The sequence below is a fragment of the Pelophylax lessonae genome (assembly GCF_965119305.1).
Source record: "Pelophylax lessonae genome assembly, chromosome: 3".
Lineage (NCBI taxonomy): Eukaryota > Metazoa > Chordata > Amphibia > Anura > Ranidae > Pelophylax > Pelophylax lessonae.
Window position 1 is genome coordinate 330,500,113 of NC_138770.1, and position 27,894 is coordinate 330,528,006.

At 41.8% G+C, this 27,894-nt stretch overlaps 1 protein-coding gene and 1 pseudogene across 3 annotated transcripts in view; one reads left to right on the forward strand and one right to left on the reverse strand.

The window, feature by feature from the left end:
- The window catches only part of LRRC1 (leucine rich repeat containing 1), a 682,152-nt gene that overhangs the window by 450,690 nt on the left and 203,568 nt on the right, over positions 1–27,894 (forward strand). The gene's annotated exons all lie outside the window — the stretch shown is intronic.
- LOC309550521 (sorting nexin-1-like) overlaps positions 1–27,894 on the reverse strand; it is a 134,231-nt pseudogene that overhangs the window by 1,803 nt on the left and 104,534 nt on the right. The gene's annotated exons all lie outside the window — the stretch shown is intronic.

A 27,894-nucleotide genomic window follows, 5' to 3' on the forward strand; every position in this document is an offset into this window, starting at 1 on the left:
TCACAACGATTTTGAAACGACTTTGTTGCCGCGATTTGATGCGAGTTTGAGTGGGCTTATAATGTATTTTCCTCAAAATGCATCAAAATCATGCCAAAAGTAGTGCAGGGACTACTTTGAAGTCGGTGAGACTTCAAGTCGCACAGATATGAATGGGGCTCATTGGAAATAATGGAGAACGACTTGTCATGCGATTTTGCAGTCCCAAATCGCATGACAAGTCGCACAAGTGTGAAAGGGGCCTTACAGCTGACTATTGTTTATTACATAAACTGAACTGCATACAGACTGGGTTTGGGTCAATTTCATGTTCAACTAAAATCCAAAGCTGATCTCTAGTCTCTATTAGGCTAAGTTGTGACTCCTTTTTCCAACAATGAGAATCATTACTGAAAAAAGTTTGACCTTTCATTGACATACAATATGAAACCTCAACAGTTCCATTTGTGACAAATGGAACTTCTGCATATTGATGGATGACCATATTTTCTGTTAATACTTTCAGGAGCCTACTTCAAAATTTGCTGAAAGCCTTTTCACAGCTAAAGATAACATAAAAGATAAAACGATCCAAAGGACATTTATACTAGAAAACAATACAAGCACAAAATTAAGATTATTTTTGAAGAACAGCAGTAATCAACAAAATGTACTGTCAGCAAGCAATGCTCTATTAGAAAATAACAGTTCCTTGGAGGTGTCAACAAATGCTTCTGCTCGTTTACAAGCACCACTCAAGGTATTGTTTTGTATTTTATGTTTCAGTAGTTTATTCAGCAAAAATTTTATTTTTTCAATGTTGAATTACCTGTACACATCTTTTACACATTTGTTATGTTTTTATCATTTGTTAGTAAGTTTTAAAAGTCCTTGGGCATTGTAATTATATAAATATAATAACAAGAGGCAACCTCAGGGCACCAATGTTGGGAACTTGGGGGAAAAGCCCAGTTGTTTTATTGGATTTAATCCATTATCCCTCAGCTATGGTAATTAAAGGACTGGGCTGGTGGTATGCTGGACTCTAAACTTGGTGGTAGTTCTGACTGTATTCAGTAATTATTGTTGTAGTGTGGCAGTTCTCCATTTCCCTGTGGAGTTCCAATGGGGTGTCTAGGGGAGTTAGCTTGTATGGAGAGAAGGGATGAGAGCACCGAGTGGTATACATTTTTTTCCCACAGTATAGAAGGTCTATCAGAAGTTGCCAGCCAACATTTTTTGGGGGTCATGCACAAATCCCCAGGGGAAAATACAATAAAATGTACGGAGGGAGACAGAAGCCCAACGGCCATAGTGTAGCATTTTAATAGAAAATTTTAAAAAACACTCACAACGATAAAATAGAGCTCAGCATGATGGTCTGGTAGGCTCTGAGAGAGAGATCAGACATGCAACCAGAATGCCGTGCCTTGGCCACTGGCAAGGGAGCAGGGATGGAATGGAAGCAGGGAACCTCTGTCACTGGAAAGCCAAAGCCATGAATTGGATGGAACACAGGACCCAGGGTATAAGGCCACCTTATGTAGTAGGAAAATGTCGGAGCTGGAACCGAGATGTTCAAGGGGTTGGTGCGCTGTGATTGTTCTGGGTGTCCCAAACTTTGAAAATACAATAAAGTCACTTTTATATAACAGTTTTATAGATAACACAGTTGAGTGAATACATACTTTTAATAAAATCCTAAAACCCATTAAAGATATAAAAGAGATTATATTTTTCCAACTTCTGAAGGATCATTTTTATTTTGAAAAAGAAAATCCATATTTGAGCTATGGTAAAGGTATACGTTTATCAAAAGAAAGAAATTGTATATACTGTACTTTATGTGTGTATGGTCAACTTCATAAAGATATACACTTTACCTGTAAATGTTTATTACCACCCCCTACCAATTAAACTTAACCAGTTACTTATTGTGTTTTACTTGTGCCAGTGTTCATGTTTGATTTTTTTCAGCTAGTTATGTTTAGAAATCCAAAGCTGATTTTTCGAATTATTCAATACATTTTTATTGAGAAATGTAGGTAATACAAATAAACATAAACTTTACAGGCATGTGGTTTGTTTTTCTAAGAAAACTAAAAACATTAGCCATAAAATAACATCTAAGATTGACGTAAAGGCTGTTGAAGTATTTTAACACTCGACAGATGTATCATCATCTAATAACGAAGTGTAACCAAACGTGTACCAGAGTCACCACATGGTTGACAAGACCGAGTATATGCGTAAGTATTGAAGCAGAGTGAAAAAGGCAAAGGGGAAAAAAGTAGGGGGGGGGGTATATGGTTCCCCGGCTGAGATCATTGAAAGGCCAACGTGAGGAGAGAAATAATTAACGTTACACCATCAATAAGTAAGCAAGTGCCATTAGCCATTATTTGGGTGAGGACATGAGATCCAAATATTCTTGTGTAGAGAGAAAGGCGAGCCAGCAGGCCCATATTTTATATGCTACCAAAGAGAGACCTCTGTATCTATAGGTCAGATCCTCCATATGATAGGTATGGTCCACCTTGTGAAGCCATTGTTGAAGAGTGGGGATAGAAGTTGTGCTCAATATCGGGGTATAAGGGATGTTGCTGCATTCAGAAAGTGGGGCGTGACTGAGCGCTTATATTGGCCGGCTGGCTCATCTACACAGTAAAACAACACCACCCAAGGGTCTCTACGTATCGAGAAGCCTTGGATTTTTTCAACCCAGTTACAACAATCGACCAAAAACCTTTTATCACAGGGCAGTGCCACCAAATGTGGGCGTGCATAGCCCGTTTGCCGCAGCCCCTCCAGCATTGGGCCAAGGTGGATGGAAAGATATGCTGGAGTGATGCTGGAGTAAGGTATCAATGTGTCAATAGTTTAGAATTCACTTCAGATGTTTTTGAGGAGGTGGATGTAGGATGAGACAGTTGCAGAATTTTTAAGCGTTGGTGAGAAAACTTTGCAGGTCCTTTTCCCAAGTTTTTAGAAAATGAGGATCAGTACGGACTCCAAGTTCAAGAAGAGCCTTGTAGAATTGTGATAAAGTTCGCTGAGGGGGTCGTGTGTGTGCAAGGATCTGTTCCACAGGTGTGAGATCGGAGATGGAACGTAAGGGTCTCGGCAGTTTTTTGACAAAAATAGATAGTTGGATATATCTGCATTGGTCCATAAAGGTTGGAGGAGAGGAGTCAGTAAGTTTCCGTAGAGGGGCAATGTCCTGTTGATCCAACACATGGTGTAGCAGCGTGTTGGGGGTTATAAACCAGTTGCAGAAAAGGGGGTCCACCTGACCCGGAGGAAAGCAGAAATGGCCCAACAATGGCATCAGGAGTGAGTTGGGTGTCCAGCCCTGTGTTTTACACAAAGAATCCCAAACCATAAAAGTAGAGCGTGTAAGGGGGTGATGTGTTGACCGCAAATGTCCTGTAATTCCGTGGGATCCAGAGTTGTGTAGAGGGGTCTCAGCCACTTAACTCTTTTTCCAGGTGCACCCATATCTTTGAATTGGCATAATGTTTCCAGTCAGAAGCCTTCTGCAGAGCCACTGCCTGATAGTACAGATTAAAGTCTGGGAACAGTGCAAAAGTCCTGGGTTGCTGGGCAAAGTAAAGTTTGCAGGCATTCTTGAAGGCCCTGAACCTCCGTCTGTCCCCAGAAAAGTGCTCAGGAGTGGGGACTCTTGGTCATAGGGGAGGAGCTTGGGGCTGGGTTTGGCTCAACAGCAGTCATGGAGGCAGTGAGGGTATGGAGATTTCCCTCAAGCTGGAAGTAGTCATCTTGCAGGTTTTTGACTGCTTGTTGACTGCGTGTGTCAGGGCATTCATCTGTTGACATCTGAAGCATCTGAAGCACCTCTCTCGGCCTTAGACATGATGGCTGATTGATACTATCAGGTACCAAGTGCTGGAGGCCAATGGAGAGAGGGCTTCCCTTGTGGCTAAGTTCCGGACTCCCCTGAGGTGAGACAGGAGGAGTCGGGTACAAAGTAGCACAGGTCGCCTGCGGAGTTGCTTGCAGGAGAACTCAGGAGCACTGCTGATGTGTTGAGCAGAGGCTGCAGGCAGATGGCGACTGTGGTTTAACAGGTCTGTAGAATCACTGTCTCGGAAAGATAGTCAGTAAATCAGGTGGGAAGACGAGATCAAACACAAGAAGCAGGCAGACGGTATCCATAAGACAAACCGGGGTGGACCACTGGGGCAGACTTCCTTATAAAGGTCTATGTGAAGTGCTGGTGGAGATACTGGGTCCTAGAGTCCTTCTCCTACCCTTGGTACCCTGATGGATGCTGAGTCCTAGAGTCCTTCCCCTGCCGTTGGTACCCTGACAAAGAGAAAGATGGTGAAATGGAAAGAACCTTCAGCAGATTGATAGCCTCAGCTCCATTCCTGTGAGCTGTATGAAGGGATGTGGTGTGTCCCTTCCCTCTAATCATCTGTCAGAGCTCTCCTCACTGAGCTCTGCAGAGTCTTACTTCAGCTCTGTGCTTACAAATTTAGCACCTTGGTTGGATGTAGAGAAGAGAAGACTGCAGATAGACAGATACAACTTATGTCGGAAGATTTATTTTATCTCTGTGTATCGCCTGAAGATAGACCCTTCACTGGGCATATGTAAGGGTTTACAATCACTTTAATTCTAACTGCAGTTGCATATCCTCTTAGTCCCTATGCAAAAGTCCTACAGATACTTTTGGTCCTGCCAGTGGAGTCCCAGTGGATGTAGCTTCCTCTGATGGATTGGTAATGTTGCACTGCTAATTTTTGTTGGCAGCACTGCCTTTGTCACTGCCCCCCCCCCCTGCACCCCACAGTCTTCACTGTAAATATCAGTGTTTGTGATTAAAGTCTGCCATAGACCGATTACAATTTGGCCAGCTCAGCAGGAACCAGTCAAAATTTGATCCATCAATGGGTAGGCTGGTTGTACTGAAGTTGATCAATAGAGGGGTTTTCTTGAGTATGATTAGTAAACAGCAGTAATCATTGTATTCTGACAGCAGGGAAACCTCCTGTTGTCAGAATACAATAACAAAGTAGGAGGAATTCCCTCATTAACAAAGACTGAGCGATTTTCTCTTCAAATTGCTTAATTTGTGGCCAGCCTAAGAGTGTGGGAAGCACAAATAAAGGCAGATTTGGCTCACTTAAGCAGGGTACACATGGGCTGAATGTAAGGAGCCATTTGCCTGTTCAGAAAAAAAAAAATCAGCTGACATTCGGCCCGTGTGTATGTCTGACAGAAGCCGGGCGTGCATGCTGGAAAACTAGCAGCCGGTCGGGGGGTCCCCCTGTCATAACACAATAGCTCAGCGGGGGGGGGGGGGGGGGAGATCACTATACCAATAATACTAACTATAGTTAATGTAGCAGTTTTGTTGACAGTATAAATTTCACTAGTTGTTTAAAATGCATAAAAAGTGGCTAACCTTTGGATGAAGTTTGCTTTTATTGCCTAATTATTGGGTATTAAACTTGACTGAGAATTACTGGGACAACTATAAATTCTACTAAATTATAATCACATTATTAGTATTTAGTTACAACTACTTTCTTTTTTTATTTATTTATTTATTTTTTAATGTAGGCTATGCTACAGTCCAGTTTTGCTTCACCAGTGAAATAAAATAGTTATTTGGATTTAGTAACGTATTCACTTGCTTTTTCAAGAAAATGATGGATTACTTTGTGAATATAGAATCAGTGGCCACTTTAATAACTATGTACATTTGGTACTTTTGAATTTTGGTGTTGCTGAAGAATTTCAAAAATATTGTTGCCAGCTAGGAAAACAAATAGATCATTCACCAAATCAAGCCCAACCTTTCTCAATAAACCCAAATGACTAAATTGAAGCTGCAAGTTTGTGACAGTAAATGAGAAGAGCTAACTCACTGAAAAATATATTTTTTGCTTGCAAAACTTGAAGGGAAATGAAGAATAGGATGACTTGATACCGAAAGTATATGACAAGATGAACATGCCACTGCAAACATCATAGACCCAAATAGAAAGACAAATCATTCTAGAGAAACATTATCCATGTGGTCCTCAAGAGTCCGCATCCACTTGATCAAACTCAATAATATTAAATACTCCAAAAGCCATACACATGATTTGTAACAAAATTCAGGTAGACAGCAGCATTTAAATGGTACTCGTCTGGTAATGAATCGTTGCTACAAGACAACATAAATATGGATTCATGCTGCATATGCTAAATTTATGAAATAGAGGTTTATCAAACCAGCTAAGAGTCTTTAGTCTTCAGGCTGTGTGTGTGTGCGTTTTTTTTTTTTTTTTATCAGCAAGTGTTGAAGTTTTTTTAATACCATTCCCATCGGCCCTTTCTCACTAACAAAGTGTTTTGACTTAAAGAACTGCCACTCGCTACTCCCCTCTTTTCTTTTTTTTTTAGACTATTTATTTTAAGCTACAGACTATAGTAATTGCACTCCCCAATAACTTAGCAGTCATTAGAGTTGATTTACTGAAGAGAAATAGACTGGTCACTTTGCAAGTGAAGTTGCACTTTGCAAGAGCATTTTCCCCATAGCTTGGTGAATGAAGCGAAGCTCTGCTGACCTCCATCATCCAATTCTGTGTAAAAAAAAAACTGCTTTTTTTTTTTTTTTTAATTTTCCCTCCACGTGATTGGGTATTCTTTTCAAAGTGAAATTTTACCATATTCACTAAGCTCTAGGGACAATTCCATTGCAAAATTCAAATTCCCCTTTTCCCTTGTAAAATGAACAGACTTTTTTCCTTTAAAATATGAACCCCACTGAATCCACCAACTCTGCACTCACCAAATCTGGCACTAACAATAATTTATTGGTCACATTTTCACAGGTCACACATCTTTTCCATTATAATATCTGCCCAATGAACAATCAAACCTTTTACTATGTCACATTTTATGCATTGAGTTGCAGTCACATAAGGTTTTGTTTGGCTATTTGCATTAACAAAAAGGCATACTTAGTAAAGCAGGTACTAAGTGAAAACTTGTGAAATAAGTACCTAAATGCATATTGTATTCCAGTGTTTCTGCAATGTGAAATCAACTCATATGTTGCTTTAGAATTGCAGTTGAACTTTTGCAATTCCATTAGATAATTCTAGGCTTTACACTGTTATAATTTTTCTAAAAAGTGTGACTTGGAAACCATAACTCTGACCTTCAACTAAATAGGCATAATAGGACAATTACTTTACACAGGACAAAATAGCGATGTTAAAAGTGTCAGATAGATGTTGACATTTTGTAAATTTCAAGCTGTATAACAGGTCAGGGGCAATGAAGTATTTTCTGCTTTACTCTGATTAAAATTACTGTTCTGAACTTACAATGCTACCTGGAAGCCTGAATATGGCAGCTTGTGTTTGGCTTCCTTTTATTTATTTTTTTTATAAAGAATCCCTTCAATGCTTTATTTATCTTTATTATAAACTCTATTAAAAATGTATACTAAAAAAAAAATCTTGGATATTTAAAAGCCATTCCTAAGCTTTAATACAAGCAAAGATGGCATTTACTTTTGCCTGCATATTGTTTTTTCCCTATATATACCTAATTTAAATGTGACCTTTTTAAGCACATTCCACACACTGCATCAGCATACTCCCACTAGACATATACTGTACTTCATTTGATTAGTTCAACTAAGCTTTGCTATGGATATTTTAATGTTGTAGTAAGAGCCTGTGGTTGTGATTGGGAGAAAACTCTAAAAGACATGTTTCTTGTTCATTCTCAACTTAATATCTCATTTGTTTGATTAATTGACTCTGGTCATTAATATTTACCATATAATGTCAAGGTATAAATGGCACAGTCACTATAATCTGCTTGAAACACCAGCACATTGAAAAATGACTAGTCTTTAACATCATAATGCAAAATTAGGCGTACAACAGTGAGGCAAGCAGCAATTAAAAACAGGCAAGTAAATTAATTCATAATTATACAAAGTGTCCAATGCAATTATTGAAAAGTCACAGAGTGACCAATTTTCACGATTCTCATTGCATCTTAAAATAATTAAAAGGTTTTGCATATTTAATTTTTAATTAGTACACTGTACAAAGAGGTGTGGATTGATGAATAATAAAAGAGTGTTAGCAAAAGTCCTTGAATGAAAATGTGACAGAAAATTAATGTTGTATTACCTGAAGAATTAATAAAGAAATACGGACAATTAGTGTAACACTTGCTAAGGCAGGAAAAGGTTGCAAACAAAATGGATATTATGCCTGGCTCAATTACATTTTTAATTATAAAGTTCAAACTGTCTACCCAGGCAACCAAACAATATTTTCAAAACAACAGAGTAAATTTGGAATAAAAGAGAAATTACGTAACAGACTTCCTAAATGAGACGTTTTTTGCCTGAGTCATACCTTTTGTATTGCATAAGTAAACGAACGCAAACATCATTTACATTTTCATATCAAGTATTATATTTACAAGATCACATATGGGTTTAGCTATTGTGATTATTCATTTTTCTATATTAATAGTCAGACTAGTATATAAATATATATATATATATATATATATATAGGATAAACATTTATGCGGATAAGCATGTTTTAATGTGTAAACATTATATGCAAGTATAATGATCAGAACATATACTATACATTGATGTGGCATTGGTAAAGGTATCACGGGGGTTTCCATTCCCAGAACTCCCTGGGTATGTATAATTCCTTCCAGTATAGGAAATTTGGCAGTACTCAAATAGGAGTTTAAACAACGAGGAAGGAGGACTTTGGTCCTCCTACATCTGACTTCCCTGCACTGGATCAGATGCCACAGGATATCTTTATCATAACTGGACCTTGTAAAGGTAAAAATTTTAAGAAAAAAAGAATAATAAAGGACTTTCATTTGCTTTTTTTCAGTTACATGTTTTTACCTTTGCATTGTCAGCAGGGTCACTAGAGAGGGGGCAACCAGCTACTTTCCCACTGCAGTGGGGGCAGGGACGTTTAGGTGGTCCCCTTGCTTGCCATCATCCCCTCCTGGAAACCTGCAAGCATTGACCATTTGCCGTTTGAGAGGGGGAACTCCTGTTTTTTAGAGAACCCCTCTTAAATCACCCCACTAATGCTAAAGGATGTGTAGGCTGGTATCCATATAACAGGGGTGCTGCCAGGGCCGGCCTTAGGTGTTCAGGCGCCCTGTGCGAGCTAATCCTGTGGCGCCCCCCCCCCTGTGTGCATTTTCTTGCACCTTTTTTGCACTTTATTTTACTTTTCTTTTTTATGATCACTAATAACTTAGCCCCCCTTACATCAGAGACCCCCCACACAGAGCCCCCCCACACAGGGCCCCCTTTACATCAGAGACCCCCCACACAAAGCCCCCCTTAATTTAGAGGCCCCCTACATCAGAGAGCCCTCCCCACACAGAGCCCCCCCTCACATCAGAGACCCCCCACACAAAGCCCCCCTCACTTCAGAGACCCCTCCACACAAAGCCCCCCTCACATCAGAGACCCCCCACACACATCAGAGACCCCCCCACACAGAGACCCCCTCATATCATAGACCCCCACACAAAGCCCCCCTAAGATCAGAGACCCCCTACACACACACAAAGCCCCCCTCACATCAGAGACCCCTCACATCAGAGACCCCACACTCAGAGCCCCCTTACATCAGAGACCCCCCACACAAAGCACTCCTACACACACAAAGCCCCCCTCACATCAGAGACCCCCCACACAAAGCTCCCCTACACACACAAAGCCCCCTTACAAGAGAGACCCCCCACACAGAGAGCCCCCCTTACATCACAGACCCCCCACGCAAAGCCCCCTTACATCAGACCCCCCCCCCCCCCGTGGAGCCCCCCACATTACAGACCCCCCACACAAAGCCCCCCTTACATCACAGACCCCCCACACAAAGCCCCCTTACATCAGAGCCCCCCCACACAGAGCCCCCTTACATCAGAGCCCCCCCCACACACAGAGCCCCCCACATCAGAGAGCCCCCCTTACATCACAGACCCCCCACACAAAGCCCCCTTACATCAGAGCCCCCCCACACACAGAGCCCCCCACATCAGAGAGCCCCCTTACATCACAGACCCCCACACAAAGCCCCCTTACATCAGACCCCCCCCATGGAGCCCCCCACATCAGAGAGCCCCCCCTTACATCACAAAGCCCCCTTACATCAGACCCCCCCACGGAGCCCCCACATCAGAGAGCCCCCCCTTACATCACAGACCCCCACACAAAGCCCCCTTACATCAGACCCCTCCATGGAGCCCCCCGCATCAGAGAGCCCTCCCTTTACATCACAAAACCCCCTCACACAGAGCTCCCCACAAAAAGCCCCCCTTACATTTTTTAAAGGAGAGAGTCCTCACTTACCTTCCGGTCTCTGCAGCTTTTTTTTCTTCAAACTTCCCGCCCACACATCCCAGAGAGTGTGGGAGGGGCGGGAGGAGGAGGAGAAGGGGCGGGGCGAGGAGGAGCTGATGATCTCTCCTCTGGCGTCAGTGCAGGGAGGGAGGAGAGATCGTCAGCGTGAAGGATCGGAGCGGAGGCTGAGCTGTGTGTGATACACAGCTCGCCTCACTGCATCAGTAGGGTGACCGAGGCACAGCCGCACAGTGGGAGGTAAGCGGCGGCCGCGGCCTGTGTTAACCCTGTCCAGGCCGCGGTCACCGCTCACCTCCCGCTGTGCGGCCTGAATCACCTGGTCTTCTGCGAGCTGCACACCCCAAAGGCCGGCCCTGGGTGCTGCCCACTCACCACTCCATTGCTATGAGGATACCAGCTTGCATATTGGTGTGATGGGCTGGTTAGTTTTGGGGTAGGGGGGTTCAACTCTTAAACAAAATATGTAAAAAGGCAAAAAATCTGTCCTCAGATTTAGATCTATGTGCATTGCCTGAGATTGTTACTTTCCTTTTTTTATTGTCTTATATTTTAATAAAACTTTCCTGAATAAAAAAAAAAATTGACAACAGATGAATAAAAGCATTCACATTTTTTAACAAGAATCACCCAAAATGGCAAAATATCTGCTAAATACTATCATGATTTTCCAGACTTTCCAAGTGCCAAGCTATGATCAAACAAAATTCACCCAGCAAATGCCACTTAATACATAGAATGCTTCCAGCCAGAAAATTCTCGGCCAATCCTTTTGAATTTCAATTGTGTGGATAAAATGATTTATTTTTTTTTCATTGATGGAATTTACCATTGAATCTTTGATAAATATAAAACTTACATTGGGGTTTGGAATATAATCCTTAACCTTAGAGGATGAAAGTATTGAACTTCTAGCAGAAGGTAGTCATGCCATACCACAATGCAGAGGTAAATGCATCGGACCATGAAATCTATAACTAACTGAATGAATTTCAGGAAGAATTTTTAGTGGTAGTAAAAGTATTTACTTTCCAGTGAATTTGAGAAATGGCTTAAAAGGATTATAACGTAGATAATATATATTCATTAAGTGACAAGATTTGGCTGGTGAATATACACAGGAGCAAAACAATCGTCAGTGAACTCAGAGTAAGTGCACTTGGGCCTGTGGATTTAGGGGGGTTGTTAAATAGTATGTTTTCTACACATGATTTTAAGTCTTGTATACATCAGAAAATCTTGGGAAACACTGTTTTATTCCAGTGAATATTTTATTTATAGACTTTGGTCAACTAGCTGGGGCATTAGACTGTGAAGAGCTACATTTTTAAAAATTCCGTAGAATGGACTGCCTGTGGAGGTATCAGTTTAGTTGATTTCTAGAAGGGTCATTTAAATTGTCAGTGACTGCAGAGGTAAGGCCAAGGGGAGACTAAAAGATGAAAAAGATGGATTATGGGCTGCTTTTCGAAGCTTACGACGTTTATGTGTATAGTGTTAGAAACGGAAACTGTTTCCAAATTAGAATGATATATATTATTGGCAACTGTTAGGTACAGTCAAATAAATAATTTAGGTTCAACTTTACGCATACAGCCACCTCATCTCAGTAATATAATAGATACAAGGACAAAAAGAAGAATATATAGGATTTTGATGGAGCTGAGACTCCCCCATAGATAAAAATTTAGACAAACATATTGATAAAAATTTTCATTTTATTCCAAACATCCATTAAAAAATAATATTTGGGGGTACATGCTCCTAAAACTCCTATAGTATAGACAAAATAGATATACAGCTCAGTCACCCTCAGAATCAACCTCCCTCATGGGTTAGTCAAAGTAATATATGAAAAATACTATACATAAAATGCTCAAACCAGGAGGGAAGGTGATGATATAATCCTGGTGCGTTTCACAATTATAACTTCCTATAGGGGTACAGGGTGTTGGTAAATATAGTGGCTGAGAAAAAAAGAGAGAGAAAAATATTTATGATAACAAAATAATAACAAGAATATTACACACAATTTATATGTATCTCATATGCTCTCATCAATCTATAAATGCGAATAGATAACTCACAATAAATTCCCTGGAAAAGGGGAGAGCATGTGCTCTGAGCTGATAGGGACTTCAAGAGCCTGGCTGTGGGGTAGACAGCAAACAACAAGAGGAGAAGATGGTATCAGATGTGTCAAGCCCAGAAGCCCAATAAGCTATGCATTCAGGGATAGGAGCTTGGCTTATTAAACTTCCATTTGCCTAAATAGGAAAATAATATTATGCTAGCCACTGTCAAGATATTACGATAAAATTCATATCTGATATAAAACTGGCCATCCAGCTGGTAATGAAAGAGCAATAGCTACCTTTCAAAAGAAGATATCCATTTAAAAGACCAAGATAAATCAGAGCAAGATTAGGGCCTCATTCGCACAAAGGGGAAAATGAAGATGATAAAGGGACACCAGGAGTCCACCTCCTAAAAAAATTAACATAGTATACATAGAATTCCAGAAAGGGGGGACGAAAAGAAAGACCTCACACAGATCCTTGGCCAGGGAACAAATGCAATCATAGCTATAAATCAGGTACTCATACCTTGTGGCTCCAAAATAAATGTTTGTAGCCAACGCCAGCTGGACAGTGGTAACACCTTTACTGTTAGTCCGCTGGTGTATTTATGACAGAGCATGCGCGGTAATTGCGGGGACACGGACAACTGTTAGGTGCAGCAGATGATTCCAGCAAGGCTACCTAGAAAAAACCTAACAGTTTTAGGCAGGTATAAAAAATGCTATAGAATTAAGAATGCTTTCAGAAATAGAAGTGCTAATAGTTTATTTTTATCAATTAACAAAATGGAAAGCAAATGAGCAAAAGAGAAATCCAAATCAAATTAATATTGAGTGTGACCACCATTTGCCTTCAAAACAGCATCAATTCTTCTAGGTACACCTGCACTCCATGTTTGAAGGAACTTAGAAGGTAAGCAACAGATCTTCTGTGTAAGTAGGCTGCCTCAAATCCTTCTGTCTCTTCATGTAATCCCAGACATGTTGAGATCAGGACTGTGGGGGCCAAACCATAATTTCCAGGACTCCTTGTTCTTCTTTACACTGAAGATGATACTTAATAACATTGGCTGCACGTTTGGGGTCTTTGTCCTTCTGCAGATTAATCGATTTGATTTGATTTGGATTTCTTGTCTGTTCATTTGCTTTCCATTTTGTTAATTGATACAAAAAACTATAAACACTTCTATTTCTGAAAGCATTCTTAATTTACAGCATGTTTTCACACCTGCCTAAAACTTTTGCACAGTATCTACAAAAAAACTCATACAAAGAATGTACAAAATACATAGAATATATTACAGAATCAAATAAAAACCTTAAAGGATTCATGGGTAAGGTCAGAATATTTTTGTAAGCTCAACACATTTTATATTTCTATAAATATGACTATTGTGAGGATTTTATCATCTGCACCATGAAAGCAAAATATGAATGCTCTAGGTTAAAAGAATGTATCACAATATGCATATCTGCCATTCCTTTTTTGTTCTTCAGATCTGAAAATGATTCAATTGCAGGACATTGGCTACACTCTACATCCTTCTGTCAACTCTCTTTTATTGTCTGTGGTTGGAACTGAATGCAGTACATGCTAATATAGAATCAATGTGCCTTCTGTAAATTATTTATAAAGAAAGCCATATGAGTTTGTGCATATTATATGTGATATCATTCTAATCTTTTTTGGTGACAACATTGTGTCCAAAATTTTGGAAGTAAAGCTTTCATTTAACAGGATTTACTGGTGTGCAACTTCAGAAATACTTTGATAAGTTTATGATATTCCATAATGCTTTTTATATAACACCATCAATATGTGCCCTTCATCAGCATATATGGGGCTTCATGGCTAAACTATGGCAGCTGGAAGCTAGAAGAATAGGCTCTGTGATCTTTGGGTGCATGTCTCTGTAAATAGGGACAAACGAGCCAGTTTTACAACCCATGCTGAAACAGAGGAAAACCACCGGCTGTATCTTACCATCTAAGACCCCCCCAAATTGAACAACATCTAACCCACAGACCCCAAAAGCAAAAAGTTGACAGACTCAATATAATTTTCTAATGGCCTAGAGCTTTAGAAGCTCAGGAAGGAAGTCCACAAACTATCTTTCTTCTAGACTTTGGGGTCAAACTCTGATGGACTGCATAACTAGAGGGGGAAGGAGCAGATTCTCCAATATCTACCCCGATGATACTGGAACCTTCCATAGCGTGCAGCATTTCCCACCCACAGAGGATCATATGGGTGTTGCACCCTCCTAGGTAGATGCTAGAAGAGAGAATATAGTTTTTGGATCTTTTATGCTTACCGGAGAGATTGCCAGGTAAATTTCTATTGCTCTCTGCCTACCAGCGAGCAGGATTTGCTTGTTAGGTATGAGGGCAGTGAGGCAGAGGGGGCGTCAATGGGCCCAGAAGTTGAAGTCCTCCAGTTCATTCAGTGAGGGGGAGGCAGGGGCCATTGATGTGGGATCACCCAGCTTTGATTATCATTAGCGATCCTTGGAAGAGGGAATTGATGACTGGGGATCAGAAGTGGAGGCTGAGTGGGACTGGGGAAATGAAGGAAAAATAAGTCCTGCAAGTTCCAGTTTACTTAGGGAAGAGACAGCAGCAGCGATCATTCAGATAAAGTGTGCAAGGTATCTTGGGTTGTGTTAGGGTCCCAGACCTATCCCCACCCGCACCTATGCCTGGGCTCAGGCGCAGAACGACGCTTACTTTAAACTGATCACAAAAGTGAAGACCCCTTACATGCCACCTGGGAGAGAAGACAGGCAGATAGAGTCTTAGGTTAATCAGCTGGCTTGGTGGCGTAGCTGGTAGAATAACGGGCTTGCAAGTTAGAGGCTATGGGTTCGAATCTCTCCTGGCCAGCGGGTGATTCATAGTCACTTACATTTAAGCCTTTAAAATAAGGACTTGTGATTGTTCCTGTTCGTATGTTCACTGGAACATTTCCCCTGTTTGAGATGTTCTGGGGCGAACCGAACAGGGGGGTATTCGGCTCATCACTATTTGTGAAGATACTTTGTCTAAAGGACACTTTGGGCCAGTGGGCCAGAGAAATGTTGGAAGAAACTTTGTGCGAGTTGCTACCTTGTGAGAAAAGGGTAGTGGCTCATTGTCTCTTCAGAGAGAGGGGTGCCAGAGTGAAGAATCCCTTGACGAGTACTTACAGACACTCAAAAGTAGGCAAGCTTTGCCAAGGCTCCAGCAATAATAGCCAGGAGAAGATGTGTTGCCGAGAGAAGGACACTGAACACCAGTCCGGTGGATTCCGCACTTCTTCATCCTAACTTGTGGGTCTGACTAGGATAGGGAAGAGTCAGTGCCCTGGTACTTGAGAGGGACTGTGCCTATTGTTAGTCAAGTGTTTCCCAAATGGAACAAGTACAGAAATGCTTAGTTAGTTAGAATATCATGTTGTTCTGTTTGTCTATTACAGAAACCAGAAACACAACAGGATAACGAGTAAAACTAGTCATGCCTATGTATATATATATATATATATATATATATATATATATACAAATGTTATTTCTAGCACAGTTAGTCAGGATGTTTAACCTTTTCCTGTCAGACAGATTTTTGTTTGGGGGGGGGGGGTGCATTATTATAATGCACCTGGTAAAACCCTGTGTAAATTTGTACATTTTGTATAGCAGATGTCTATTTTTTCACATAAATTATTGTATCTACTGGCCACATATGGGGTATGCCACATGGCCCTGTGCATTATTTCTCTTTTCCCCCTTTCCAAGTTTGCAGGATGCTCCTTGTAAATTTTTGTACAGGTATTTTGTAGGGGCAGATGCCCACAGCCAGTAAGGACATGGCTCAGTTTGGCAGGGGGTGGATGTAGCACCCTCTTAGGTGCTAGAAAGGGAGAATATAGTTTTTGGATCTTTTCTGCTTACCAGAGAGATTGCCATGTAAATGTAAAAATGCTCTCTGATTACCAGAGAGCAGGATCTGCTAGTGATGTCTGCTCATGGTGCTTAGGAGGCAAATTGGACAGTGGTAGGAAACCTGACAAATAAGTGCACAGGCATTTAGTACAGCCCCGGTGATTGGCAGAGCGATGTGCCTCGATGCATGCTAGGATACTGTATAAATGCCAAGGGCACATATGCTTGGGGCCTTTCAGCTGGAGGGCGGGGTCCCAGAGGGAGGGGGCAGCTGCCCCTCTGTAGAAGCTGCCATGGGGCCCCAGGTGGTTGACCTGAGGCCGGAGAGTCAGAGAGGAGCTGAATCCAGATGTCCTGCAGAGCTAACTGAAAGGGAGACACTGGTGAGGATCTGTTTCTGCCTACCATGAGTACAGATTTGTGCTGTGGGGCCTGTTTTGAGAGGTCCACCCCTTCTGTTGGAAGAGTTAGTGGACGGGTATCAGTCAAGGGGATGCTAGAGAGTGTCCTGAAGATAATGTAGTGGCATCAAGTCTGCTGCTAGAGAGAGCAAGAGGACCTAATTGTTCCATACAAGTAGCAGTATGGTTAAAGCAGTGTGTCTACTTCCACAAATAATCTGGTGAGGCCAAGTGACAGTTGTCCTTATCTACTGTGACTAGTTCAAGTTGGTATATCCCACTATTCCCTTCTCCGATCCAAGTTCCCCAATAAATATAAAACCAAAACTATTTATTAAATAATGAGCAACTGGTAGTAAGGATAAATGTGTGAACTGTCCCCTAGTGACTGTCTGCAGGTAATAATAGGTGGCCTAAGAAGTCTTCACATAGCAAGCCCTACAGGGACAGTGCTACATGGGTCTTACTGACTAAAGAGGATATTCTGATGATGACCATCCAGATTATGGCTACACTGCAGTAGGAGATTGAGAAGATCAGAACAAGAACAGTCTTTTTGGATCACAAGCTCATGATGTTCAAAATCTGCCAGTGGGACACAGACACCCACCACATAATCTTGGAAAAGACTGTGAAGACTCAACCTCACTCTAGTTACAGTTGGAAGATCAAGAGAACCACAATAGGTGAAATAATATAAGACTCAGTCATCCCAGAGGCAACACTAGGCCCAACTCTGAAAGCCATGGTCATAGCCATCCACCCATTTACCCTATAGAAGCTTATCCTAATCTACACTGAGGGACATATCGTGTTGCATTCACTTCTTTACAGTTCAAGAGGGCATTATAAAATAAGCGGGACATAGAGGAACTTGGATTATAATGGGGCAACAATCCACAGTTTGCCTGAACTCTGTTGCAATATCTTGTACAAAAGAGGTAGCTGAAACCCTACTGCACTACCCCTGCCCAAAAGGGGCAACATACAAGTGGGGATATTCCTTATCCTTGAACATTTGCAAAGACAGCAGATATTTTACCATCCAGCATTCATCACAACAACCTAACCTCTTTTGGTTCCTGAATTGTGAAAATATCTTGAGGCAGCATTGTATTGAATAATCAGGAGAACAAAGGGCACAGATACGTCTACAATCAAGACCATGGTGGAAAAAAAGAACATGCTTTGACCCACTCAAAGGGACTACCTGTTGCTAGGAACACAAAAATGTTAAATCTATGAAAATAATAAAAGTGTGTCCCTTGTTAGATGGAGGTACCCCTTTGAATGCTTCCTGCAGCGAACAACATGGGTTGTGAGAATAGGAACTATGGGACATTCCAAAGCCCTGCCTGATATGACTACAGAGGGAAGTAGAACCTTACACCTAGGGAACTACAATGTGGAGGTCCTGGGTCCTATATCATCCTCTGTAGAGCTTAGGATGATAAAATGAATCCCTCATTAACTGTTCCTTTTTTTTTCCTACCTTCTCCACCCAACATAGGGGAGTTAAGCGCCTTATTCAACAACATTGGCATATTCTTGGGAATGATCGGGCGCTGGCCAAAGTTTTGCCCGCTAAACCACAGGTAGTATTTAGAGGGGCTTCTACCCTCAAGAATTGAATTGCCCCATATATGCTGAACCCTCCCATTCAAACATTGAGTTTCTTTCATAACCTTATGGGGTATTATCAATGTAGGAGATGTCAGGTATGCTCTATAAATGGTAGTAAACACAGGAGAACTAATGAATTTGTTTCTTCCAGTACAATGGGTAAACTCCAAATTAAACCTTTTATCATGTGCTCAAGTCCTGGGGTGGTGTACTTGTTACAGTCCCTTTGTGGGCTCCAGTATGTGGGCCGGACCAAACATCCCTTATAGGTCCAACTAAATGAACATATTAGTAACATCAGAAAGGGTTTTAAACAGCATTCAGTCTCTAAGCATTTTCTTTTGGTACACAATAAATATCCCAGGAATACCATTTTTTTAGGGATAGATAAATTCAGCCCTCATTGGCGGGGAGGCTCTCTAGTGAGGGAGATTTCTAAACTTGATATGGCTTGGATTCACGGGGCTAAAACATATATGCCCTATGGGTTAAATGTAGATGTTGATGTTAATGCATTCATAGTTTACTCGGACTCCATTGAATCACACTACCTGGATGTCAGTCGGGTGCTGCAACAGTTACGTGAGAATGAGCTTTTCTGTAAGCTTGAGAAATGTGAATTCCACCTGTCTCAGGTTAACTTCTTGGGCTACATAATTTTTGCTGAAGGTTTCTCCATGGATCCTTGGAAGGTTTTGGCTGTTCTACAATGACCTCGCCCTAGTGGTCTCCATTCCATCCAGCGTTTCCTTGGGCTTGCTAACTACTATCGGGAATTTATCAGGAACTTTTCCTCTTTGGCTAAACCTATCTCAGATCTGACTAAGAAGGGCAACGATTCCCACAACTGGATGCCTACTGCCATCCAAGCTTTCGAGGCCCTCAAGTCTGCTTTTGCTTTGGCTCCCATTCTGTTGCCTCCCAATCCTAGTTTGCCTTTGTCCTAGAGGTGGATGCATCTGAGACAGGAGTAGGCGCCCTTCTGTCTCAGTGCCAGACACCTAATGGACCCTTACTTCCTTGTTGATTCTACTATAAGAAGCTGTCTCCAGCTGAATCCAATTATGAGATTGGAGACAGAGAGCTCTTGGCCACTATCCTGGCTCTCACGGACTGGAGACACTTGCTCAAAGGTTCTGTGGTTCCAGTTCTCATTCTCACTGATCATAAGAATCTGACGTATCTCTCAGAGGCCAAGAGGCTTACACTCTGTCAGGCCAGATGGGCCTTATTTTTGTCTCAATTTAACTATGTGGTTTCCTATTTGCCCAGCTCCAAGAATGTTAAAGCTGATGCCTTGTCTCACCAGTATTCTGAGTTGTCCAGGGAGGACTCCGTGCCGACACTGGTCATACCTTCGGATCATATCCTGGCTGCCATCTGTACCAACTTAACCTCTCCTCTTGGGGAACAGATCTTGGCTGCCCAACCTGATGCTCCCACAGAGAGACCTGCTGGCAAATGTTTTATACCTGAAGGGTTGCGCATCAGACTGTTGCACACATACCACAATTCCAAGACTGCCGGTTATCCTGGTAAGAACCAGATGTCCTGGGCTATTTCCTGTCAGTTCTGGTGGCCATCTCTCTGCACTGATGTTGCTTTATATGTGGCTGCTTGTTCGGTCTGTGCCCAGAGCAAATCTCCTCGGCACCTTTCCTTGGGCCTATTGCATCCCATTCCCAATGGGGAGCCTCCCTGGTCTCACCTGGCCATGGATTTTATTGTGGAACTTCCCACGTCTCGAGGTTACACAGTTATCATAATGGTTGTCGACCGGTTCTCCAAAATGTGCCACTGTGTTCCATTTAAATGGCTGCCTACTGCTCAGAAGCTTGCCTAGGTGTTTTCCAGGGAGTTTTTTTCACTTACACGGGTTGCCTAAAGAGATTACATGAGTTGCCTAAGGAGATTATCTTGGACCGCAGGAGCCAGTTTATCTCCAGGTTCTGGCAAGCCTTTTGCTCCCAGATGGGTATTAAACTCTCCTTCTCCTCAGCCTCTCATCTGCAGTCCAATGGTGCCACTGAGCGTTCCAACCAAGCTCTGGAGCAAATTCTTTGCTGCTAAATCATTGACCATCAGGACAATTAGGTTGATCTGCTACCCTGGACAGAGTTTGTGTATAAATGATCTGGTGCACTAATAAAATCAAATAAATATGTGTTCATAGAAATAAACACAATATGGTGATGGGGTGATAAAAATAATATAACACAATGGCATATATATGACTAAAAGGAGTCATAAAAAACTCCCAAAGTCCATGAAAAACAAATTTTCAAATCAACGGTGAATCTTGTGTTTCAAAAACAAACTGTGAAAGTTCATAAATCCAGATGATAGTCTATAAATCCCACCACCTTGCAAGCTGTTCTCTTACCAGACGGAGATGGTAAGAGTGCAAAACAAAACTTTTCCCAATTCACTCCTGTGCAACGTAAGTAGATGTTCCAATATCCACAGTGTGCACACCCAGTAAATAAAGCCTCTTACCAAACAGCAACAGTAATGGGCATGGATACATCTCCTGGAGGATGTCTCTCTCACAGCATAAATAAGGTAAATTCAGGTTGACTCAATGGGGAGTCCTGCTACCTCATACACTCCCTTGGGATGGCATCCTCAGAATAATACCCATGAAAAATAAAATGGGCAAACAATAGTGCATTACCTCAGATAAACTTTATTACTAAAAAGAAGTGCACTTCCAGATACATTTTCAAAGCAGTCTGCATAAGCTTATGGAGAGCCGTGGCCGCCTGCAGCACGGACCGCGGACGTAATGTGTGACGGCGCGGCACCTCCTCTATGACGCGTTTCCTTCAAAAGAGCTTCGACAGAAACAGGAGGGAACTCTGCCATCAACTGATCTTCCAAAATGTCTCCATTCATGGCCAATAATGGGTTCCAACCCTCTGTGTTGCCCGAGTCATTCTCGTCACAGGATATTCCGGCTGTGGAGGATCATCTTCATGCCCTCTATTTCTCTTGTGTGCAGATTCAAGAGTCCTTATGGGTCTCTGCACAGCATCAGAAGCTCCATGCAGACCGGAAACATTTCTCTGCTCCTTCATACCAGGTCAGGGAGAGGGTGTGGTTGTCGACCCGAAATCTCAACCTCAGGATGCCCACTCCTAAACTGGCACCCAATTTTGTTGGACCTTTTCGCATCCTCCGTAAGGTTAACCCAGTGACCTATGCCCTTGATCTTCCTCCTGGCATGCGTATCTCCAATGTCTTTCACGTGTCATGCTTGAAGCCACTGGTTTGCAATCGCTATACTTCTTCACTTCCTTGCCCTCATCCCATTCCTGTGGGCAATCATGAGGAGTATGAGGTTAGCAGCATCTTGGATTTTTGTCTTTTCCGAGGTCAGGTTCAAAACCTGATGCACTGGAAGGGTTATGGTCCTGAGAAGCGCTCCTCGGTTCCCTCCGCTGATGTTCATGCTCCCGCCCTTCTCCCTTCTCCACGCTTTCCATGCTCGCTTCCCTCAGAAACAGTTTTTTGCTTTGCGGAGGAGGGGCCATTGAGGCTACTGTCAAGCTCTTACTTTGCCTTCCTGTTGGAAGCCATCTTGGACATGTGCAGACTGCTGTCTCTTGGCTGTTGCCTGGGTGTCACTCAGTGATGATGTTGCGCACCTGACTATCACCTGATGACTATCAGTCCTTGCCCTTGTGTTTGAGCTCCAAGGTGTATCACTGCTAGCAGTCTTCTGTTCTCCGTGTTCCTCCATGCATGGCCTGACTTGGCTGACGACTTTCCTGGCTCTCGATTCTGCATCGGTTTACGTCCCCACATTGGCAGACGACCCAGCATCTTATGATTACCTGCATCTGGACTCGACCCTAAATTGGATGACTACCCACTTTTGGACTTGATCCCGGCTTGGATGACTATCTGCTTCTGGACTTGACCCCAGCTGTTACTGATTTCGCTCCTCTCTCTTGGTGTGCGTTTATTGTTGTTGCTATAATAAACTGCTTTATTTTACTTACATTTTTGTGTGGTCTGGTTTTCTGGCACCCTGACACCACCTAACTGGGGAAAAAATGTCATGAATTTATGATGGCATACCGGGGTTTTGGTTGCAGCTAGATGTCATATCCCCAGTATTAAAATTTTCCTTAACCGCTCTCTTTCCGATAAAAGTGATCTGAGTGGCTCCCCCACCTCTTTTCAGTGGTTCTTGGGCTTACCTGGCTTATCAAACCCCGGAACCATTACGGCAGTTGCGGCAGCTGGCCATAGAGTTTAGCAGAGGCAAGATGACCTTTACTCATCTCTATGACCTAGGAGGCTGGGAGCGATTGCATGATGTCACTTCTGTTTCACTGCGGATGTAAACAAGACCTTTTTTTTTTCTGTGAAAGCATGTGTTTTTTTTTTAAATCTGATGCTTCCCATTATACAGGAGAGATGTAAGATCTTATGGACCCCTGATTTCTCCGTTAAGAGCACCTGTCATGCTTTAGTGTTATCACAAGGGATGTTTACATTTCTTGTAATAGCACTAAAAAAAAAAAAAAAAAAAAGTGAACGCATACATAGGTCACGCCCACATATGTAAACAGTGTTCGCATCACACATGTGAGGTATCACCATGAACGTTATAGAGGGAGCAATCATTCTAGCACTAGATCTCCTCTAACTCTAAACTGAAAGTAAAGGGGCTGAATAATTTAGCACGCCCAATTTTCAGTTTTTTATTTGTTAAAAAAGTTTGCAATATCCAATAAATTTCGTTCCACTTCATGATTGTGTCCCACTTGTTGATTCTTCACAAAAAAATACAGTTTTATATCTTTATGTTTGAAGCCTGAAATGTGGCAAAAGGTCGAAAAGTTCAAGGGGGCCGAATACTTTCACAAGGCACTGTATATATATTATGTATGAGGGTTCTAAGTAATTTTCTTGCAAAAAAATGCTGATTTTATCTTGTAAACAAAAAGTATCAGAATAGGCCTGGTCTTTAAGTAATTAGGATGAATGTCTTGCCAAGGTTGTTGTATCTCTTTCAGGCCCTCCCAGTTAAGCTACCACTTAGTTTCCTAAAAGACCTGAGGACAAGGTTTCTGAACTACATATGGTCAGAGAAACTGGATAGATTAAAGAGTTCCATACTGACACTGCCTAAATTAAAAGGAGGCTTAAGATTCCCAGACCCAGTCAAATATCACAAGGTGACATATCTTGCTAGACTGATAAAATGATTACCAGTTAACACCCACTAGCAAACTCTATGGTACAAATACCCAGGACATTTTTCCATCTTCCCTATCTAGGATAGTACTAAACAACATCTCCCTTTCCCCATACATATACTGGAAAATGAAAAAATGAGAGTGCTAGATGTGGAAACATGTTTCCACTATAGCAATGGCAATAGTACACATATGGGTCAATCATAATGGCAAGAATTTCAGCTATGATATACCATGAGAAGAAGCTAATCACTAACAGGCTCCCTCCGACATGCTTCCAGGAGTATGGACACCTGGGGCCCTCTTTTCACATATGGTGGACTTACCTGGTGCTCCAGCAATTTTGGTCAGCAGTGTTTTCCATCTTGACTACATTGTTGGGAAAAGATATTCCCCTAAAGGTGAATACGCCCATCACTGTATAAAACCTTTAATTTTACAGCTGCTAAACAAACAATTGATAAAGCATGAAACACTCCTACTCTCTCCATTGCCAAGGCTAAATCTGGGATTACACAAATAATGCTCCATGAGAAATTGGAGACGAGGGTAACCGATACAAGGCAAACATATGCAACTGTGTGGCACCCATGGTACACACATTTTCTTCCTGCCAGAAAGGAATGTAGTCTGTTTGGATTGTAGGTGGGCTGGACCGTAATCGTCATCTATTTTCCTGTTTCTTCCTTCTTCCCTGGTCTTCTTCTAACTTTTTTACTGACTGTTTCTTTCTTCCTCACCCTATATTTCCCACCACTTGACTACTACCTGTATTGAGTTCCTGTTTTTTGAGCCACTGCATATTTGCAGGATTTTATATCTCAATCTTGCATGTTGTATAAACTGATGCTGGACAATAACTTATAATGCACAACATACTAATTTCATTAAAAACAAAAATAGAGCCAGCAGCTTCAAAATCCATGTGTATCTTTTATTGCTTACATGATAGAGAGTATAAAAATCCCCATTGTGAGAGAGCATTTGTTCCTGATTCAACTAATGTAATTACCTTTGTTCTTTTTGTGAATGCTTTAGTACCATACCTTGATCACTTTGTATCTCTTTGCATTCCACATTTTGTTATTACAAAAATCAATAAAAATGTATTTAACCATACATAAATAATTAAAAAGAAAAAGGGCATTTACAACAGGGCTATCAGAGTGATTGTAGATCCTCTCTGTCATTAGATAAATGTAGGCCTCAGGCTCAGAATGTAAGAACATGCTTACCACCACACTCTGCAAGAGGTGATGGACTTTGCTGCTGCTCCCTCTTTGTGTCCTGTGGATACACCAAGGCTGGTAATAACTGACAGCAATGGGACATGATACACAATACAGAGATTAGATTGACCCCCAATAAGTAAAAGATTTGCACCAGCTGCAATCAGGGATTGCCAAAATCAGTCAGAGGTTGATGACAATAGGCAGAAATCATGGTCAAAAGCAAACCCTACATCAATAGGTATTGTAGACTTGAACAGGAGATCAGGAGCAAAGGCATAGGAACCAAATTCGTTTTTGCTCAGAACTTGAGCTAAACAAGTCTTTTATAGCACTCAAGGCAATAAACACCAGATGTGACTGCAAATTTCTTACAAAGTAGTAATACCCAAAACCACTAGATGGCAAAGAACTCTCAAATATACTCTCTATAAATTTAAACTATGAGATGAAACATGTCTGTGGAAAGTTTAAGATTATAATCTGTGAATTCCAGGTGAAACTGCAACAGCATTTGAATTTAGAATTTGATTGAGAAGTAAAAGGTGCTATGAAAAGGGTTATTCAACAGAATACAGATCAACACACCAACAGAATATATACTGTATTTTACTTACCTAATTCTAGTAAACTGAATTCCGAATGTCTGGAACGCTTTATTGCAGTGCTTCATACCAAAGAATTCTGCAAAGATATTGAAAGCAAAGAATGCATACATAAAATTTGCCAGTGGCAGGAAAAAATGTAGTAATACAATAATGTGCATATTAATTACAGCTAATTACATTATTCTAGTTATTTAATTGAAAACAAACTTTTAGAAGGAGTGTTTTAATTTAACAACTCCTCTTTCCACACTGCTTAGTATTCTGAATAATTAGATAAATCAAAACATCTTAAGGTTAATCATCATCATTTCATTATTCCATTATTATTGTGCCATTTTATAGTACCAACGTGTTCTTTCTTGTCGGTTTCAGAAAACATAAAATAAATATACAAGAATTAATATAACACAAGAAATTGTGCTAGGACCAGCTCTCAAGTTTTTGTTTTCCCATTAAAATCTGAGGTTAGACATGTTTTCTTTTCTGTACAAGGTAGCAGCTACATGTTATTAAACATAATAAGGTAAAAAACTATTTCCCACTTGCTGTGCCCCCCCCCCAGATACTTACTCGAGTCCTGTATTGATCCGGCGCTGTGCCCATCTGTCGGTCTTCTCTCCTCTCTCCCGCTCTTACAGGCTTTGCTCTTTATGCTGTCAGTCAAATCTTGTGAGCAGAGAGCAGGGGCTGGGCAGATCCACTCTGCATGTTTCAATGTACACACACAGCCTGGCTCAGATTGAGCCTGCACATCTGCCCCCATAGCAAGGGCTTTCTATGGGAGCAGACACAGAAGAGGAGGAGCTAAGATCACCGCCAGGGGACCCCAGAAGAGTGCAGGTGAGTATATTATGTGTAGCACTACTCCCATAGGAGCTGCTGTGTGTGTGGTTCCCCTGGGTTACCATTAGCAACAACAGAACAGTCTGGCATTTTTCTAAGTGTTTTACCTCAGACAAGAAGCAGTCCAGTATCTTTGTTTTTTAGGTTTTATTTGGAACTTGGATAGGAGAAAGGAATGAGTGGGATACTCCAACTTAAAGAACTATTCACAAAAGGCTGGGACAATTTGAATAGAGCTGAATAGCGCTGATTAACACTGTATGACGCTGAGTAACGCTGAATATAGCTAGTCACGGCTAGGCCACTGCTTCACTTTGCCCTTGGCTGTGAATGAAGTGATAAAGCTTCCTGAGGTAAACTGTATCCTGAGAGAAGCTGTACTCTGAGGTAAACTGTACTTCTGAACAACGTCAGGGCCCTTCCTGGCACCCCCTTTGTCCCTAATCTTCAGGGTTAACTACTTGGCACCCCCTTTCCTGTAACAATCTGTGTGAGCTGGCTCCTTGATCCCCTGACTTCTCTGGAGTGGTCTCCTTTCCTAGGCAGACCCTTGAGCAGATCCCTTAGTACTCACGATACTGTTTTTCCCAAAGTCTTCTGCCCAACAGCTCCACTGGTCAGCAAACTGGATCCTCTGCAGCCCAGCTCCACACCTGGTTCCATAGACTGACTGCCTGAACCAGCTTCCTCACATCAGCAGGAGTGACAGTTGTCCACCTCCTCCTGGGACTTTGCTCCCGCCAAAAGACACCCTGTCACGTGCTCCCTCCAGATTTATAACCAATCCTAGGATGCAATGCACCAATGCCCACCCACTGGGACAGCCATAAACCCTGGTGCACTATTGGTTTGGTTTCCTCCACTGTCCAACAAGATCCCTTATTGGATACAGTGGGGAGACTCCCTTAGACCCTATAAATCACAACTGGAAACATGGGACAGGCTAAACTAACAGATCTGGCTCTCCTGATAAGCAGAACAGAGCCACCAAATGTATTTTCCTAGCACCTACCTAGGAGGGTGCTACATATGTTTATTATTTATGAGAAAAATTGTCTTTAAATCACTTCAATATTTACTACCTTGGGTTCTCTTGTTGTCTTGCTCTGCTAAGCATGTGTACTAGCCTTTCCCCTTCCCCATCCCCATATGGATTTTATTCATTTTATAAGGTAAGACTTAGGTGGGAATGGATACGGGCTAGGGTTGGCAATTTGGCATATACCATCTTGTCAAAGTACCACTTTGAATGAGTACAAGGGGCAATTTAGCATGACATTTCAACTAAGGCAAAGGGTCAGCAGCAAACAACTTTACATAACACCAAACAGACAGTTGGTGACCCATATTTCTCCATGCAGCTCTCTCAACCATTAAGGAATGCACTCTATACCTTTACCTTCTACAATATGGCCCCTCTCTTCACCCATCTGCTTGCTTGCATTTGCCTCTAAAGCTCTAGAAATGCCCGAGGTTTGGTTTGAGTGGAGTTTGGTAAACGTTGGATGCAGAACCCAAACCCCATTAACATTAATGGGAGCAAAATCTGTCAAATTAGAAATGCCCATTTTCTGGGCTAATAGGTGAAGGGTGTCAAGAAAT